This window comes from Narcine bancroftii, chromosome 9 (genome assembly GCF_036971445.1).
Source record: "Narcine bancroftii isolate sNarBan1 chromosome 9, sNarBan1.hap1, whole genome shotgun sequence".
NCBI lineage: Eukaryota > Metazoa > Chordata > Chondrichthyes > Torpediniformes > Narcinidae > Narcine > Narcine bancroftii.
The window spans coordinates 21275638-21289585 of NC_091477.1; the positions used below are offsets into that span (position 1 = coordinate 21275638).

General features: G+C 40.3%; 1 protein-coding gene across 34 annotated transcripts in view; it reads right to left on the reverse strand.

Annotated features, from left to right (window-relative positions):
* Positions 1-13948, reverse strand: part of LOC138743264 (follistatin-related protein 5-like) — a 795256-nt gene that overhangs the window by 491153 nt on the left and 290155 nt on the right. For 28 of the 34 annotated variants that reach the window (XR_011344764.1, XM_069898295.1, XM_069898291.1 and 25 more), the window contains one exon: positions 4858-4918. The exons of 3 other annotated variants lie outside the window; for them this stretch is intronic. The gene's annotated coding sequence lies outside the window, so the exon portion shown is untranslated. The remainder of the gene's footprint in view (positions 1-4857; positions 4919-13948) is intronic. 3 more of the 34 variants (XM_069898308.1, XM_069898306.1, XM_069898304.1) reach the window with 1 other exon arrangement.

Consider the following 13948-nt stretch of genomic DNA (forward strand, 5'->3'; position numbering starts at 1 on the left):
GCTTAGAACACATTCCGAGGGATGCCACAGTTTACATCTCTGTAAATGGAGGATCCTCCTGCAAAATTGCCCTCATCACTTTATCCTGTCCCACGGGAAATATTGGAGGTAAATTCAGACACTTATCCTGACCTATGACAGATTGACTTTATGTATGCAATAACTTTGTACATACTTTTGAACATCAAGTCGTCACCTTTGTTTATCATTCATACCATGCTCGCATGGTAAAGACAATAATTAACAGTTACAGGAAACAAAGTTATGATAGTAGGTGATTTTTAAACTTTCCCATACTGTTAAAGGGCTGGATGGCTTACATTTGGTGAATTGTGTTCAGGCAAGTTTTCTAAATCAATATATCGATCTACCAAAAATCTTTTGCTATTATTGTTATACTGAGGTACACAGAAGTCCTTCAAACAAAATTTTGAGAGCATAGAATTTGAATGATATTTTTGTCAGGATTAAAGGCAAAGTTAACAGAAAGAAGAAACCTTGGGATCAAGTTGAGAAAAAGAGAAGCGTATAGTAAATAAAGGCAACAAAGAGCAAATGAGGCCCTTGAGGAGTGTAAAAAATGCAGGAATAAATTGAGAAGGAATTCAGAAGGTCTAATAGAAGACACGAGGTTGTTTTGGCAGACAAGGTGAAGGACAATCCAAAGGGTTTCTACGGGTATATTAGGAGAAAAAAGATAGTAAGGGACAAAAATGGTCCTCTTGAAGATCAGAATGGTTGGCTATGTAAGGAGCAAGAAGAGACAGGGAAATCTTAAATAGATTTTTGGATCTGTATTTACTCAGGAAACTGGCACAGAGTCTAGGGATGTAAAGCAAACAACCAGTGAGTTCATGGAACTTGTACAGATTAAAGATAAAGAGGTGCTTGATGTCTTAAAAGCAAATAAGGTTGGATAAATCATCAGGGTCTGACAAAGAATTCCTTTAGACCTTGAGGGATTCTAGTGCAGAAATTCTAGGAGGTCTGACACACATATTTAAAATGTTCCTAGTCATGGGTGAGGTGTCTGAGGTTTGGAGAGTAGCTCACGTTAATCTATTGTTTTAAAAAGGCTCCAAAAATAACCCAGGAAATTACAGGCCAGTAGCCTTGACATCAGCAGTAGATAAATTATTGGAAGGTGTTTTGAGAGGTCGAATATACAAGTATTTCGGTTGTCAGGGACTGATTAGGGATAGTCAACATGGCTTTGTGTGTGATAAGTTGTGTTTAACAAATAATATTTTTTGAGGAGGTTACTAGGAAAGTTGATGATGGAAATGTTGTGGATATTATCTACATGGACATTGACAAGGTCCCTCATGGGAGTTAGTCAGGAAGATTCAGATTCATGGCAAGGTATAAACTGGATTTGACTTTGGCTTTATGGGAGAAACCAGAGAGTGGTAGTGTTGACTGTCGCCAGTGGTATGCCTCAGGAATCAGTGCTGGGTCAATTGATGTTTGTACTGCACCCCTGGGACCAATTAGAGGTAAAGGTGGGAAAATGTGCCTGGAGACTGTGGAAAGTAGGTGAAATCCTCAATGAATACTTCTCTTTAGTACAGGTAGTCCTCAAATTACAACCATAATTGGGACTGAAGAATAGGTCATAACTCGAATTAGTCGTAAGTCAGATTTGCATGTCTTAATGAGGTATTAAAGCAATTTTTCAAAAAAAATTTCAACAAATGAACCTTTAATAAAGAATCTCAGCATATGATGTTCCCTCCTCACCCCACCTTGGAACCAGTTCACACTGCCACAGCTCAATCCCCGGACACTCAGCCCGCCAGACAGGTCATCGAGGAGCCGATGTTGACACCGCCAGTGCTGCGGCGATCGCAGCGGCAGATAAAGTCACCGGACTGTCTGAATCTGTGAACTGGTATAGACTGCATGATCAGACACAGAAACAATGACAATGGATATTGCACCACCACCCCGCAGGACTAAATCCAAAAAGGAAGGGGTGAATGTGGTGGAACACGGTAATGCAGGTGGGGGACCTCACTGGACCTTCTGGTTGGCCCGGCTCTGACCTGGTAACTCCTCCCCATAGTTTCCCAATAAAGTCAGGAGTTTGCAGAGGAGCTAGTGGAGTTGTTCAAGTGAACCGGTACTGACTTGAAGGGCCGACATGGCCTGTTTCAGTGCTGTAAACGGTTATATGGTTATATGTACAGCATTTTAAAAAAAACATTTCAGATGCATGTGCGGTGGACATAACTCGCGTAGATCGTAAAGTTGAGGACTACCTGTATTCACCAAGGAGAGGGACCTTGATGATGGTGAGGACAATATGGGTGGGATAAATGTTCAGGAGCATTGGTTTTCAAACTTTTTCTTTATACTCACATACCACCTTAGGTATTCCCTATTCCATAGGTGCCCTGTGATTAGTAAGGAATTACTTAAAATGGTATATGAGAGGAAAGAAAAAGTTTGAAAACCACTGTTTTAAGCACACCTGATTGACTTGTTTAGTGCACAGTTTCATAACTCCAAAGAAAATGGACCAATGACAATTCTTTTCAAGCAAAATATTTCAGTAACAATTGGGTCTAGAGTAGTGATTCTCAAGTGTTTTTTCCCCCACTCATATACCCCATACTAATCACGGAGCACCAGTGGCATAGGGATTACTTAAGGTGATAAGGAAGTGGAAAGAAAAAAAAAGATTGCAAACCAATGTTCTAGAACATGCTGATATTAAGATAGAGAATGTATCATTGCAGTTACAATCCATTAGGATGAATAAGTCCCTGGTGGCTGATAGAATATTCCCCAGGCTGCTGCATGAGACAAAAGAGGAGATTGCTGAGCCTCTGGCAAGGATTGTTGTGTTCTCGTTATCCACGGGAATGGAACGGAGGATTGGAGGGTGGAAAATGTTGTCCCCTTGTTCAAAAAAGATAGTCGGGAAAGTCAAGATAATTATAGACCAGTGAGCCTTACATCTGTGGTGGGCAAGCATTCTTAGAGGTAGGATCTATGGGCATTTAGAGATTCATGGTCTGATCACAGACAGTCAGCATTGCTTTGTGAAGGGCGGATCATGTCCCACATGCCTGATAGAATTTGTTGAGGAGGTGACCGGACATATTGATGAGAGTCGTGTGGTGGATATGGTCTACGTAGATTTTAGTAAGGTACTTGACAAGGTTCCACATGGTAGGCTTAGTCGGTATCTCAGAAGGCATGGGATCCAGGAAAGCTTGGCATCAGAATTAGCTTGCCTGTAGAAAGCAGAGGGATGTGGAGGAAGGAATACATTCAGATTGGAGGGTTGTGTCTAGTGGAGCCCTTCAAGGATCAGTTCTGGGACATCTGCTTTTCGAGATTTTTATTAACGACTTGGATGAGCGGGTAGAAGGTAGGGTAAAGGATTGCAGAAGATTGCAGAGTGACATTGATAGGATGCAGAACTGGGTTGAGAAGTGGCAGATGGAGCTCAATCTGGAGAAGAGCGAGGATGTACACTTTGGAAGGACAAACTCCAAGGCAGAGTACAAAGTTAATGCCAAGATATTTGGTAGTGTGGAAGCGCAGAGGGATCTGGGGGTCCATGTCCACAGATCCCTGAAAGTTGCCTCACAGGTAGACAGGGTAGTTAAGAAAGATTATGGGGTGTTAACTTTCATAAGTTGAGGGATTGAGTTTAAGAGCTCGCAAGGAAATGTTGCAGCTCTACAAAACTCAGGTTAGACCACAGTTGGAGTACTGTATCCAGTTCTAGTTCTCTCATTATAGGAATGACATGGAAGCATTGGAAAGGGTGCAGAGGAGACTTGCCAGGATAATACCTGGTTTAGGGAGTATGCCTTATGAGCAGAGATTAAGGGAGATAGGGCTTTACTCTTTGGAGAGAAAGAGGATGAGAGGTGATACAATAGATGTATACAAGATATTAAGAGGAATAGATAAGAATGGACAACCAGCAGCACTTCCCCAGGGCATCACTGCTCTATACAAGAGGGCATGGCTCTAAGGTAATGGGTGAGAAGTTCAGGGGAGATATTAGAGACTGGTTGGTGTGTGGAATGCACTATCTGGGTCAGTGGTGAAAGCAGGGACATTGGTGAATTTCAAGAGACTATTAGTCAAGAATTTGGAGGAATTTAAAGTGGAGGGTTATGTGGGAGGCAGGGTCTAAAGGTCAGCACAACATTGTGAACTGAATGGCCTGTACTGTTCCATGAAAGATTAAACAGGTTAGGATTTTATTCAGGGAGCATAGAAGAATAAGAAGAGATTTGATAGAGGTGTAAAAAAATTGAGATATATAGATAGAGTGAATGCAAGTAGGCTTTTGCCATTGAGGATATGAATTGGGTTTAGGGTGAAAGGGGAGAGTTTAAGAGGAACATTAGGTAGAACTTCTTTTCATTGAGAGGTGGGACTGTGGAACAAGCTGAAGTGATGAATGTGGGCTCAATTTTAACATGTAAGTTAAATTTGGATAGATATATGAATGGATGGGGTATGGAGTGATATGGACTTGGTGCATCTTAGTGAGACTAGGCAAAATAATAGTTTAGCAGATCTTAGAAGGGCTAAAGGGGCTGTTTGTGCTGTCATATTCTATGGATCTATGGTCCTAATTCCTTTTGTATTCAACAATCTGGGTTTAAACGTACTCTCCTTTATCACTCCCGTCAAATTTACAATAAATGCCACAGAGCATTCTTGTTTCCAGGTCTTTAATATCAGTTCTATGTCTGGTATCCCAGTGGGATTAGTCCAAAACGAAAAAAATAACCACTGAACCAAATGGAGTCCCTGCAGACCATCTGATAATTGTATTCACAGACATCCTCAACCTTTCTCTTCCCAACAGGCCGAAGTACCCACCTGCTTCAAGAAGCCAATGTCATCCCAGTGCCAAAGAATGCTATGGCAGTCTCATCTGTGGCTGATTGAACAAGCAAATAATCAGAGATAAAACAATCCAATATCCTTTAATAAATGCATTAAATAACGTCTCCAGAATGGAGGACCATCGCCTTCCCAAGATCGTATTATATGGCGAGCTCTCCACTGGCCACCGTGACAGAGGTGCACCAAAGAAAAGGTACAAGGACTGCCTAAAGAAATCTCTTAGTGCCTGCCACATTGACCACCGCCAGTGGGCTGATAACGCCTCAAACCGTGCATCTTGGCGCCTCACAGTTTGGCGGGCAGCAGCCTCCTTTGAAGAAGACCGCAGAGCCCACCTCACTGACAAAAGGCAAAGGAGGAAAAACCCAACACCCAACCCCAACCAACCAATTTTCCCTTGCAACCGCTGCAATCGTGTCTGCCTGTCCCGCATCGGACTGGTCAGCCACAAACGAGCCTGCAGCTGACGTGGACTTTTTACCCCCTCCATAAATCTTCATCCGCGAAGCCAAGCCAAAGAAAGAAGAAATAACGAACAGTAATGTCAGGTACAACAAATTACCATTCATACTATATGTCATACACATGGTATTCTTTGGCTTGGCTTCGCGGACGAAGATTTATGGAGGGGGTAAAAGTCCACGTCAGCTGCAGGCTCGTTTGTGGCTGACAAGTCCGATGCGGGACAGGCAGACACGGTTGCAGCGGTTGCAGGGGAAAATTGGTGGGTTGGGGTTGGGTGTTGGGTTTTTCCTCCTTTGCCTTTTGTCAGTGAGGTGGGCTCTGCGGTCTTCTTCAAAGGAGGTTGCTGCCCGCCAAACTGTGAGGCGCCAAGATGCACGGTTTGAGGCGATATCAGCCCACTGGCGGTGGTCAATGTGGCAGGCACCAAGAGATTTCTTTAGGCATGGTATTAGGATGGCACAATTAGCAGAGTGCAACACTATTACAGGACCAGATTGGGACTCGGGTTCAAATCCAGCAGTGTCTGTAAGGAGTTTGTACGCCCTCCCCATGACTGCGTGGGTTTCCTTGGGATGCTCCGGTTTCCTCCTACTATTCAAAACATATCGGGGCTGTAGGTCAATTGGGCTACACCAGCTCGTAGACCGAAATGGCCTGTCACTGTGCTGCATGTTTAAATTTTAAAAAATTTAAATTTAAAGTAAAAGATCATTTCAATTCCACTGAATAGTGAAATTGTAAAGATAGAGAACAAGTTTAGGATTAACAGTTAGCTCCAGCTTTGAATTACAAGGAGTCCTATATCAAGAATGAATTATCAGGCAATTCAGAACAAAATTCATATCCATAGAGTGCAAAGAAATATTGGAATATGGGACTGGAGTACATAATGACAACCTAAGCCACCAGTAGCATGCATATTTGACTGAAATAATTTCATTTTTTTTTCTTGATATGCCCAACCAAATAGAAAACAAATCAAAAAGCCAACTCCAGAAAACAGCTGCATTTTACATGAAAGAGCAACAGGCATCCATCTTCTGCTTCCCTTACAAAATGAGATTGATTAAAACAAATCACGACCCTTCTGCATTATAGAATGAAGCTCATTTGATGTTTTAGGCACAAAGCAGAACAGAGTGTCTGTAAATGTGCAGACTGTGATACCTGTCTGAAAGAAAACTGATTCCCCAGCTCCTTGGAATTAAATAAAAACAAAGTTCTCCAATGACCTCATAAAATGATCAATATCTTGATTAGGTTGAATTTAAAGCCAGTTACGAGTTCAGTCCAAGAAACTTGGCGATGCTTCTCTGATTAGAGTTCATGTAGATTTCTTGTTCTCCTTCTGTGCAATTCCTTGGCTTTGACAATTACTTTCCTCCACACCAGTTTTGCAGGTTATGACGTGGAAATTCAAGCTTTTCCACAGATGCAGCTGGTGGTGTCCGAGGTGGTGCTTCTTCTACTTACAATAATAACCTGTTTGCTCCTGATGCACGAATTCAAGGATGTCAATGCCATTTTGATTGAAGCACTGCTTGCTGAAGTCAGTTTTCAATTTGAGATTTTAAAGGAAAAAACCTAACTTGGTACTTTTTAAAAAAAAATTTATTTTTCACACTGACCAAAATACACAAACATTTCCCTCTTGAATATACATAGTGTCATTTTCTCCCCTTTTCCCCCCTCCCTTCCCTCCCTCCTTCACACCCCCTCCCCACCCACTCAAAGTTCAACATATATGATACATTAAACTTTTTGATGTTAAGAAGGATGAGACGTCAAGCTCAGGATCACAAGACCAAAGTAAATGCAGTAATCCACAATAAAGTTCCATCCTCAATGGCATCGTTTGTTGGTTTAAATTGTGGAATTTACAGGTTTACAGTAAAATGGGTAAATCAGAACCACTAAGAGGGTAGAAGCAGAATCTGAACTAAAATAACCAACCAATATCTTAATGCACAACTTTACTAAAATCCAGAAATCAAAACCATTCCTCTCTAGAATTTAATGACATTGCAGAAATTTCCAGGTTTAATTGTATCAGTCTGGAAATTCCATCTAATATTTTTAGCCATAAATTACCCTTCTCTAGTTCATTAATATCTGATGTGGGAATGCATGACAGGATTTCCACACAAGATATTCATGAACTAGAGAAAATTAAAATCAGGTCGGGCCCGGTTCATGATTCAGATTAAGCATTGAGGCGGGAAGTTTCAGCTTGGTTTAGTGTAATACTATTATCTCTTGGTGAAAAAAAGATTGAAGCTTCTCCCCAGAATTTGAATACACTTTTGAAACTGTGGATTTAACTTGGTACTGAGGGTGTTGCATTTTTGAAGGTACAGTGTGCCCTCAAGAACTGATCAGAACTAAAGTAATCTACAAAAAAATATATAAAAATGGAAAATGATGGAAATATTCAGCATCTGTGATGAGAGATACAGAGCAAGTATTCTGATAAAAGACGATAGTAGGTATGAATTGTGACCTTAAGGTACACTTTACTGCAACCCTTTCTCAAACATTTTGATTGTAGATCTAACCCCAGCCCCTACTCTGACACCCAACATTGAAATCCTAATTGGATCTCAGTTAATTTTGCATCCCTGATCACATTTCCAATATCTACCCAAGATCAAATTTATTGTCAGAGTATATTCATGACATCAAATACAACTCCAAGATACTTTTACCTGCAGGCCAAGCAAAATTTCTACTCATAAGTAATTGTAAACTGTACTCAAGAAAAAAGAGGATACATATACAAAAGAGTGAAATGCAAACAAGGAAAGAAATGTAAACAAATTGATTAATCAATGCAGAAAAAAGTAAATATTCAGCGATCAATAATATGCAAAGTGTTCCTTAAATGAATGTCTGATTGAGTATGTGTTTCAGAGTGTTTAAGAGGTTGGTCATGGCTGGAATTAACTCGTATCTAAGTAAAGATGTGAACCCACTGCAATTCATATACCGCCACAATCGCTCCACAGCAGATACAATTTCACGGGCTCTCTATTCAGCCTTGGATCACCTAGACCACAGCAACATGTAGACCAGGCTACTTTTCCTCTATGAAAGCTAAGCTTACTGGTCAACAAACATGGACCACTGCACCTTCCTCTGCAAGTGGATCCTTGACTTCCTCATGAAACAGTGTCTCCTCCTCACTGACAATGAACGTAGATGCACCTCATGGATGCTTACTTCACCCTCTTCTCTACACTCTTGACTATTTGGCTAGGCAGAATTCAAATACCATCTACAAATAAGCCAAGGACACCATGGTCATTGGCTGGATCACAGACGGCAATGAGGAAGTGCTCAGGAGAGAGATAGATCAGCTGGTTGAATAGTGTCACAACAACAACCTTGCACTTGATGTTAGCATCAAAGAAGTGCTTGTGGAGTTCAGGAGGGAGAAATCAGAAGAACACAAATCAGTCATCATCATGAAGGGGTCAGGAGTGGAAAGGGTTTCCTGGTCATCACCATCTCTGAAGATCTATCCTGGGGCCTTCATCTCAAATACAACCATGAAGAAGGCTGCCAGCTGCTGTTCTTCAATGAGGAGTGGAGGAGATTTGATACATCACCAAAGGCTTACAAATTTCCAGAGGTGTACCATGGAGAGCATTCTGACTCACTGTTTGGTATGTTGGTGCCAGTGCGCAGGAGAGGAAAAGTCTACAGAGAGCCGTGAACTCAGCCAGCATCATCATGGACATCAGTCTTCATTCCATTAATACATTTACAGGAGGTGGTGCCTCAAGAAGGCATCATCGATCCTCAAAGACCTTCCTCACCCAGGCCATGGCCTCTTATCTCTGCTACCATCAGAAAGGAGGTACAGGAGCCTGAAGACAAACATCCAAAGTTATAAAAACAGTTTCTTCTCCTCTGCCATCAGATTTCTGAATGGACAATGAATGAATGACACTGCCTCGTTTTCTCTTCTTTTGCACTAAATTATTTTTAAAACACAATTTACAGCAATTTTGCACCTGTAATGCTGCCAAAAAATGAACAAATTTAATGACATGTTCTTGACAATACATTCTGATTCTGAACCTAGTGGTACCAGACTTATGGTGCCTATACATATTTACTGATGGCAGCAGTGAGAACAGAGCATGTTCTGAGTGGTGTGGATCCTTGATGATTGCTGCTGCTCTCTGACAGCTGTGTTGCACATAGAAGTTCTTGATTGTGGGAAGAGTTATGCCTATGATGTACGGGGCTGTGTGCATTAAGTTTTGCAGGGTTTTTCACTTAGCGGTATTGCTGCCTCTATACCAGGTTGTGATGTAGTCGGTCTTTGATTACAGAAGTATGCCAAAGTCAGATCAAACCTTCACAAAGTCCTGAGGAAGTAAAGGCGCTGACATGCTTTCTTTTGTATGATGGATTCAAGAAATATCCTCCAAGATAGTGGCTCCCAGGAATTTAAATTTGCTCACCCTTTCCACCTCTGATCCCCCAATAATCACTGGTTTTCAATAGACAATAGACAATAGGAGCTGGAGTAGGCCATTTGGCCCGTCAGGCCAGCACCGCCATTTTAGATCATGGCTGATCATTACCATCAGTACCCCTTTCCAGCTTTATCCCCATAACCCTTAACTCCGTTACCCACAAGAGTCTTATCTAACTCTCTTTTGAACATAGTCAGCGAATCTGCCTCTACCACCCTCTGTGGCAGAGCATTCCACAGATTCACACTTCTCTGGGTAAAAAAATGCTTTCTCATCTCCGTCCTAAAGGGCCTACCCTGTATTCTTAAACTATGCCCTCTAGTCCTCGTCTCCCCCATCATTGGGAACAAGTAATCAGACTTCACCTTGTCTATCCCCCTGATGATTTTGTATACCTCAATCATGTCCCCCCTCATCCTTCTAAACTCCAATGGATACAAGTCCAGTTTTTCTAGCCTTGCTGCATATGACAACCCTCTGGTTTTCCTCTCCCAACACTCTACCATCAGCTCCTTGGTGAAAGGTTGTTGTTAGTACACCATTCAGTCAGGTTTTTAATCTCCCTTCTGAATGCTGACTCATCGCCCATTTTAAACAGCTCAATACTGTGGCAGCATCAGCCAATTTCTAAATAGCATCGTTGTCCCCTACAACCCAATCTCCATCCCTGTATAGGCACTGCCCAAATCTAATCTCCTCTCCTCATGTTTCCACTGACATCCAACTTCACCACCTTCCAAACCCAGTCTCCAATCAGATTTCTGAGCTCTCACCACTATCCTTCTCTCTCCCATGAGGTTCTTGAGGCAGTTCAAATTCCAAATTTACCCGAGTGCCCTCATGTATTTTCTCAAGGATGCGACATCCAAAGTGCCTGAGGTCCTTTAGTGTTGCAAGTAATAGACGCACTGAATTTTTCTGAGGCAGGCCTGCCATCTAAATGGTTTGTTGCTCTGTAATGTCCACTCTCTGTACCTCACCTGCACAGATTATTTTTTGATGTTTTTTCATTACACTTTAGCTATTAATGCTTTCTCTCTCCTTTTATTGATATCAATGCTGATTAAAAGAATAAAACATCTCAGCTAAAAGCTGTTGTCATGACTAATGGTACCAAAAGGCTTATTTATTTGGGTTAGATTGGTCATTAGAAGGATCCTTCCTGATAATCTCACATTGTCAGTACATAAACAACGTTTGCTTTTAAATTACAATCACACAGTATATTTTGTATTCACGAGAGATTAGATCGTGAAATTGTATTTTTTTAAAGTTTGGGTACAATCATTCCTAATCATCAAATTGAGAAACCCAGAGAATGTCATGAGATGCAGAAGTTCAAATAAAATGTCATTGAATAAATGACATTTTAGTTTGTTTCTACCAGCCATTTGTCCTCCAGACCAGTTGATTCAATTGCATAGTATAGTTAGAAGAGTTAATTTAACTCTTACATGAAATCAAAAATGATTTCTTCAGAGAATAAACACTCATGTTAACATGGTAGCTAATTATGCCCTTGGATGACCTGATGAGATTTGCACATAATGCATTTTATGAATTTGATACATGTAAATATTGAATCTAAATAAAATGCTAATTGTTTCATCTTATTAATGCTGAGAGTGGAATCTCGTCCAGGGACTAAAAAACAAACCCCACTGCTTCCTTTAATAGTGCATGGAATCTTTTAATAAGTCTTGATTTAACAGCTTTTCTTAAATGGGTTCACCTCAGCAATGCAGCACTCCCTTAGAGCCGGACTGGTCTGGCAGGTTCAATCATATTTTCAGAATCTAGAGAGACTTTTAAATCCTCTATAAAAAGACAAAAGAAGTATCAACTAACACAAGCTGAAACTCTCCTCCAATTCCTTGGCTTGGCTTCGCGGACGAAGATTTATGGAGGGGGTAAAAAGTCCACGTCAGCTGCAGGCTCGTTTGTGGCTGACAAGTCCGATGCGGGACAGGCAGACACGATTGCAGCGGTTGCAAGGGAAAATTGGTTGGTTGGGGTTAACTTTTCTATTTCAGATTAACCTGAAAAAAAGACAAATTTTGCCCCATACAGTCTTGTATCAACCAATTTGTTTCTCAAGTCAGCTCCAGTGATCGACTAATGGTTCCATATATTTTCAGCACAAAGACAATGTTTATTCTTAAATTACAATTGCCTTTTTTTTTTAATCAGAGGACTCTGGGAAACCCAGAAAATAGATTGTAAAGTGATATTGTATCAACAATTCATTTTTGTTGGTTCATAGTGTGAAAATAAAAAAAAATAATTCATTTTGTTTATTTATGGAGCCTGAGGAAAGGTACATAACCATGTATTAAATGAAATAAGACATAGGAGCAAAGACATAGGAGCAGAATTAGTTCATTTGGCCCATCAAGATCACCCCAAGTAAATCGAGTAAACATCAAGAACTTAGGGGCATGGTAACAATTTAAAATTAACAGGGAGAGGAGGACATTTTTTCTGACATATTTATTCAACTCCTGAAAGAACCTCTGAAATAATAATATGGGCAATGATTGAAAGAGATATTGTATTCTTGGAAATATATTCATTTTAATACAATTGACTTCCCACTAGTGTTATGGGTAAGGCTGTCCACCCGTTTAAATCTTCTTTAATATTTTTAAAGGGAAGTAAATCAATTTGTATAATTTTTAAAGTTATTATCCATTCACATTCATAAGTAATTTATACCACTTGTCAGCTATTTAAAAAGGGTATCTCTTTGACACTGAGTATAGTCTTCTCCTGCAAGAGGAATAATTTCACTCTTATCCCAATTTATTTTATAATCCGAAACTTTCCCATAAGCTTCCAGTTTTTAGTATAACTTCTGTAATGAGTTTGCTGATTCTGCCAAATACATTAATATATCATCAGCATATAAATTATTTCCCCTGGTTAACCCTAAATCTTTAATGACTGGATCTTGACAAATTACTTTTGCAAGAGGTTCTACAGCTAAAATGATAGTGGACATCCTTGTCTACTAGATTTTGATAACTGAAAAGATGAAATAATTTGTCCATTAGTCACCACTTTAGCTGTCAGTTAAATGTATAATGCCTTTATCCAATTGGTTAAAAACTTGACCTAGTCCGAGTTTTACAGCACTTTACATTAAAAAAATCCTACTCCAGTCTATCAAATGCTTTCTCTGCATCTAATGCTACAGCAACACTCAGATCACCACTCTTTTGTGGCAAATGAATTATACTAATCAGCCTACTTACATTATCAGCAGATTGTCTCTTTTTCACAAAGCCTGTTTGGTCCATATTTATCAATTTTGGCAATAGTTCTGCCAATCTATTTGCCAAGACTTTGACAATGATCTTATAATATGAATTTAATAATGACAGTTTTACTGGGTCCCTATCTTTTTTTGGTATAAAGAAAATATGGCATGTAGAAGGCATTTTAACTTCTCATCGTTGATGCAGAGCTGTGAGGAGAGAACGGTCACAGTCGGATCAGTTTCGGACCGCGGTTGACCACAGGTAACTGAAACTGTGGAAAGTGAAACTGCAGATAAGGGGTAGGGGGTGGGGGGGCATTGTAATTTCCAAAGTTCCCTGCTCCTTAGTTCAAACAACTCTGCTGCGTTAAATATTGGATTATTGTCTTAAAGTTAAATTTTAATGCACTCAGTGCAAAATTATTTTATCCTTAATAATAGTTATTACAATTTCACAATCATATTAATGGTTCAAACATCAATATTTGAAAAAAGTGATTCATAGACAAATGTTATTTTGTTCAAATATAAATTTCTGAATATAGCAGTGTGAAAAGAGTTCAGTTCTTTCATTATTATTAGCTTCTTCACTACAAACTGATTTGAATCGAGTCAATGAAATTGACTGCAGTGTGTTTCAAATTCACATTTTTTTTATTACGCAAGGAACCCACAATGCTATTTTCCAACCTTTGCTAGAATGGCTCTCTCCTCACAGCTCTGCATCAGTCTCAATCCCACTCCCCACAGTCCTGTTTCAATCCCCACACTGATCCCACTGCCCCACTTTCTCCCCACAGCCCCATATCAGTCCCCACACTGATCCCACTGGCCCACTCTCTCCCAACACTGA